The sequence below is a fragment of the Myxine glutinosa genome, chromosome 13 (genome assembly GCF_964187855.1).
Source record: "Myxine glutinosa chromosome 13, kmMyxGlut1.1, whole genome shotgun sequence".
Taxonomy (NCBI): Eukaryota; Metazoa; Chordata; class Myxini; order Myxiniformes; family Myxinidae; genus Myxine; species Myxine glutinosa.
The window spans coordinates 33,675,843-33,682,224 of NC_136273.1; the positions used below are offsets into that span (position 1 = coordinate 33,675,843).

Below are 6,382 nucleotides of genomic sequence, written 5' to 3' on the forward strand. Positions count from 1 at the left end.
CGGCAAAATGGAATGGTGAAAAATTTGTATTATTTAAGAGAAATCTTGGAGGGCAATGAAGGAACAGGACTTGGATAAAAGTATCTTGGAATAAATGTAAAGAGTTTGGAGGTATCCCGACAAACAAGTGCATTTAGCCTGTATAAGGGCAGCCGTAGTGTATGGAAGTGAAACTGGGGCCATGGGGATGGAAGGTGAAAGAAGAATAGAAGGAAGACACGGGATGTCGAGAAGGATTTTTGGTCTTTCATTGAACGATAAATGGCGGAGCGTAGATCTTGAAGAAATACGACAACATTTCAAGTATGGAGATTGAATTGAGAAAGAGAAGGTTTAGATCATTAAGTCATGCAGCCAGAAGGACAGATGATGAAACAATTAAGAAGATTGTAAGTTTGCAGAAAGAAAATGCAAATGGAGATATTCCATGAATCGACCAACTGCCTGAAATAGGTGGAATGTGGTTTAAGGAATCTGATGATGAAATATTTGCTTGTTTTATGTTTTGGGTTCATCGTTCCACACTTGTTTACGAACCTTGTTTAAGTTACATCTGCACGCTTGATATTCCGTATCCCATAGCATTTCAACACTCGTGGAACATGTTTGTTTCTGTTTTACAAAAGCATGCATTCAATACTTTACATGTTGTGAAATACTTCATTTTAGCTTGAACTGAGAATCTTTGTTTTTATCTTGCAGTTTACGATGTGGACGCAAACGAAAAGGGAAAGAAGAATTGAAGGACGACCCACCATTGGTAAACGGGATTCAGGAAAATGAACACCTTGAGATGCAGAAAACAGAGGAAAAGGAAGAAGAGGTTCTGGAGATGAAGGAAACAATTGATTTCACAAAAAAACAAGACTCTGTTAATAAAGAACAAGCTGAAGAACAAGAAGAAAAAGAAAAATTGCGTGAAGAGGAAGAAAATCTGCAGGAATTGAAGGAGAGGTTGGTCCAAAATGAAAGAAATCTGACACAAACAGAGCAGTTGGTTCAGGAAAAAGAAGAGGAGTTGAAGGAAAAGGACGTGCGACTGAAATTAGGAAAAGTAGTATGGCTAATGGAGGAAGAAGAACAGAAGAAAGACGAGGAAGAACAGCAGAGAGAGAAAGAGGAAGCAGAGCAGAGGAAAATAAATGAACAGGAGCGGAAAAAACAAGAAGAGCTTCGGATAAGAAATGAGGAAGAATGCAGACATGCAAAACAGAAAAAGTATTTTCAGGAAGAAAAAGTCAAATTCGGGATCTGGGAAACACAGACAAACACAGAACTTAAGCAGAGAATGATTGCTGTGGAAAAAATCGTTAAAAACAGGATGAAAAAAGTGCGGCAATTGAAAGATGTGCAGAAACGTACGGAACAGAAGCTGAAGCAAGAAGAGGGCTTTGAAACGTTGATGATGAAAACAAAAGATGAAAACCTACGGGAAAAACAGCTTCATATCGACAAAAAATCTGAGGAGCTCAAAGATCGAGAGCGCAACCTGCAGACATTAGAGGAAGAGAATAGTCGAAGAGAGGGAAAGCAACAGGAAGAACGAGAGGGATGTGAAATGGTATGGAAAACGAAAGAGTTGATTTTATTGAAAAGAGAACAAGAGATGAGAGAAAGAAAACACAATGTGGAGATAAAGACGCAGGAGCTGTTGGTGAGGGAGACGAAAGTGAAAAAACTAGAAATGCTTGATTATCAACAAATCCAAGAAGTGCTTGAAACAACAGATGAAGGGTTACAGCAGCAACAGAAACATCAGGATGTTCATCAGGTGCCGCCCAAACCAAAGCTTAAAGGTGACGACGGGGTGCAGCGGCAACATAAGGATGTTCATCAGGTGCCGCCCGAACCAAAGCTTAAAGGTGACGACGGGGTGCAGCGGCAACATAAGGATGTTCATCAGGTGCCGCCCGAACCAAAGCTTAAAGGTGACGACGGGGTGCAGCGGCAACATCAGGATGTTCATCAGGTGCCACCTGAACCAAAGCTTAAAGGTGACGACGGGGTGCAGCGGCAACATAAGGATGTTCATCAGGTGCCGCCCGAACCAAAGCTTAAACGTGACGACTGGGTGGTGCAACGAAAGAAACAGAAGCATGTTCATTCGTTGCGCAAACTGAATCCTCACGGTGGTGAAGGGGTGCAGCAGCAACAGCAGGATGTTCATCGGCGGCCGCCTGAACCGAAGCCTCTTCGCAGGGATGAACCAGCGGAGCTTGAAAACCGAAAAAAGAATCTCATGTTCCGAGGACTAAACGAAAGCAAAAATGACATGCAGCTTGTGGCAAAGTTGCTCAGCGTTATGAACTTGAACATCAAACCTGAATGTACTTTCCGCGTGGGATACCATGTTGGGAAAAGACCGGTGAAAGTTGTATTCAGATCCGTCTCTGATCGGAATCTCGTTCTTTATAACAACAATAAGGTACGGAATTTCAATGATCCGTCTCAATGCTCCAAAAACATTTTTATCACTCCAGATTACACTTTTGTTGAAAGAGAAGAGCAGGCAAAGCTGCAGGATCATCTTCAGGAAATGAGGGAAATTGACCCAAACGGTCAATATACCATCAAAAGAGGCAAAGTGGTCAAGCAGGCCAAGGGCATCCATAGATGGTGACCCTCCCTCCTTATCTCCCACAATCCACTCGGTAGAACACATACCTCCGCCAGGCTGAACAGTTTATGGTTTTTATCCCACTGATAGGCCAAATCAGGATTCGGACCTGAACCACAATCAAATCATTTCGTCCGTGTCACATACCCAACCTCTCCACAAAATTTCGTCCAAATCCGTCCACAACTTTTTGAGACATCTTGTTCACAAACAATCAGACAAAAAACAGACAGAGGTGAAATCATAACCTCCATCCACCTTCGGTGGCAGAGGTAAAAAAAGAAAAAAAAAAAGAAGAGGATAATGTACATATGAAGACAATGTACTCCGCCATATGAAGACCTCACAGTGAAGACCTGCTGTAAAGGAAGCCCAGCCGTCATGTCGGGCTGCAACAACAACAGTTCAGTTTTGTCCTCCAACGACAACAGAGGACCTGATGGAAGGGAATCCCAGGCGTGATGACTGGCAGCAACAACATGACCTACAACAGGTAAGCCCTCCTCAATACTATGGGGCAGATGAGATGAACACACTGGGTGCAAACACAACCAACACAAAGATGAAGACATTAAAGTTGAAATAAATTTGGCACTTCTTCTTTTACAGACATTACTGTTCGTGCTTCCTTTGATGAAGAAGACCATCCTTAATTGTGGAGTTAATTGTAATTCTAATTTCGCTGGGAAAGGTAATTTATTGGCATGGTCATCCCCATGCAGAATAAATAACAAGAACTTTAACTCCATACATTTCTTTTTGTACCCTTTCCTGAACAAGTTATCAGACTGATGAACATGTCAATGTGTTTAATCTTTCATTTTTCATAGAAGAGGAGCTCGTTGCCTCCTCCACACCCTCACCTGAAACCATCCTACCTGTTGGAACGTAAGTTGTCAAGATTCTTGCCTTACATTACAAATTATTCCAGACTTTGTCCAAACTGCATGTCCTTCACCTCCATTGTGTCTATCATTTTGTCTCTGCCTCAGAAATGTTGAACAAGTGAATATTTTGCTGCACTGTAATCCAGCCGATCACCGAACCAATCTTCCAATTTTTTTTTTTTTTTTTTTGTGTATACAAGATCGAGGCTCGTGAAAGAGCGAACATTAATCACACAGAAAGACAAACAGACACACAAAACAAATAACATCGGGAGCGGTAGACAAGATGGGGAGAGAGGGGGAAGGACACAAACACAACATTTGAGAGCAGGGACCGAGAGACATGGAGACATCGAGAGAACTGTGGGAGGGAGAGGGCTTTGGGGGGGAGGCATGGGAAGGGGCGGGGGGTGGGAGAGGTATAAAACATATGGACACTGCCAAGACTTCCAGGAAAGAAGTTGGAATTTCAAACAAGGTGGATCTGGGGTGAATTAGTGGGGGTAGAAAAGATCAAGGTTTTGGATGGGGGAAGATAAGAGATGGTGGTGAACAGCTGTTTTGAAGACCTGGAGGGAGGAGTGTGATTGAAGTGAGTGTGGGAGTTTGTTCCAGAGGCGGGAGAAAAGAGGAATGAAAGAGTGAAGGTGAGCAGAGAGCCGAGATTTCGGCAGTTTAACCATCAGAGGGTGGCTGGCAGATCTTGTGCGACCTGTAGGAATATTTGGGGGACAGAGCACAGAGAGAGCTGGGGGAGCAAGGCCGGAGAGGAGTCGGTAGAAGACAGAAAGACCACCTACCTGCCTGCGGTGAGTGAGTGAAAGGCCCTCAGAGATAGCTTCATCGCGGGAGATTCCAATGATTCTGAAAGCTTTGGATTCAACAGCGTGAAGCCGAGCCAGGTGTGAGGCAGGAGCACCAGCCCATAGGGGAGAACAGTATTCCATTGAGCTGCGGATGAAAGCCTTGTATGTGGTGAGGAGCTCAGGTGTGCCTAGGAAGGACTTCGCACGACGGAGGATGCCCAGTCGGCGACTGGCTTTGGAGGCCAGCTTGGAAATGTGGTTTTCCCAAGAAAGATCATGGCAGATGGTGAGACCCAAAAGCTTGAGCGACAGAACTTCTTGGAGAGGATTGTTGAGAAAGTAGATGGGAGGGTTGTCCAGTCGATCTTTTCGGAGAGACATAGTAAGAGTGTGAGATTTGTCAGGATTGAAAGACATGTTCCACATGTTTGACCAGTCTGTGATTTTGTCCAGGTCTTCAGAGAGTGAGGAGGCTGCAGACTGCCGATCTGAGGGAAGAGGAATGGAGCGGCAGAGAGTGGAGTCATCAGCAAAGAGATACAGAGGATTTTCCAGAGAGTCGGAGAGATCATTGATAAAGACCAGAAAAATCACAGGGCCCAGCACACTGCCTTGGGGAACTCCAGCCTGAACGGGAAGGGGAGATGAGAGAAATCCATTCAGGGCCACACGTTGACTACGACCAGAGAGGAAGTCCGCAAGCCATGCATGGAGATTTCCATGGATACCATAGGAGGAGAGTTTGGTGAGCAGAGCTGGGTGCCAGACCGTATCGAAGGCACGTGATATGTCAAGGGAGACAGCTCTGATTTCCTGTTTGGCATTGAGGACCTCCATCCATTGTTGAGACAGCAGAAGGAGCATGTCCAGAGTAGAGTGACCTGGTCTGAAACCAAATTGATGATCAGAGATCAAGCCATTGGAGAAGAGGAAAGATTTCATATCCGAAGCAATGATGGATTCCATGACTTTGCTGATAATTGGGAGCAGGCTGATTGGTCTGTAGTTGCAAGGATCTGTTTTTGCACCTTTTTTGTGTAAAGCGGTAATGTTTGCTGATTTCCAGGATGCTGGCAGATGACCTTGAGCAAAGGATAGGGTGAAAAGAACAGAGAGAGGGTGAGATAGAGCGGCAGAGCAGGATTTTAGGACCCGTGGGCTGATGCCATCTGGTCCAGTTGCAGAATCAGAGTCGAGGTTTGACAAAAACTCCTCCACCTTGTCAGGAGAGAAGGTCACAGAGTCCAGGAGCAGTTTGGTTCGAGTGGGAAAGGTGGGAACAGAGAGAGATGGGTTTGGGACTAAGGATTTTGAGGCAAACACAGAGTTGAGGCATTCGGCTTTGTCACGTGCGATGTCAACTGTGTGGCCATTTGAGGTAAGGGAGGGGATGGAGGGGGAACAAACTCCAGAAACGGATTTGACCAGACGCCACCAGGATTTGGAGGAAGGAGACAGGTTTGAGAGTTCATTCTTGAGTGAGGAGAGATAGTGCTTCCTGGCACTCCTGAGGGTAGACACACACTTGTTCCGAGCTTGGTGGAAGGAACTGAGATTTCCTTCAGTTGGATTAGCCTTCCAAGAGGCAAAGGCAAGTTGTTTCAGGGCAACTGCCTCACCACAAGATTCAGTGTACCATGGACGGGAGGAAGGGTAAGACAACTGAAGGCGAGATGGGATAAATCTGTGCATGAGAGAGATCAGTTTGCTTTGGAAGAATTCCCAGGAAGAATTGATGTCAGAGGCAGTGGAGATGGGAGACCAATCCAGACGATTGATGGCTGCTTGAAGACCGTCCCAGTCGGCCTGAGTGAAATGCCAGACTCGTCGACGCTGAGGAGGCTCTCTGAGAATGGCCAGAGAGATGTCCACTTTGACAAGCACATGATCAGAAGAACCGATTTGAGCAGAAGAAGAGCAGCAGACATTAGCAGGGAAGTTAGTCATAACCAAGTCTAGAAGAGAAGATACTCCATTGGCTGAGATCCGGGTCGGGAAATTGACAGATTGTGTCAATCCCAGTGAGTGACAGAAGTCCTTTGCTGAGGTGCCATGACTGGTGAGAGAGGAAC

At 45.3% G+C, this 6,382-nt stretch overlaps 1 long non-coding RNA gene across 1 annotated transcript; it reads left to right on the forward strand.

Annotated features, from left to right (window-relative positions):
• The first annotated feature begins 2,134 nt into the window (after positions 1 to 2,134).
• Positions 2,135 to 3,620, forward strand: LOC144888552 (uncharacterized). Its single transcript, XR_013621133.1, has 3 exons — positions 2,135 to 3,110; positions 3,227 to 3,308; positions 3,448 to 3,620. It is a non-coding gene; the product is annotated as an uncharacterized LOC144888552 (long non-coding RNA).
• The last annotated feature ends 2,762 nt before the right edge of the window (positions 3,621 to 6,382 follow it).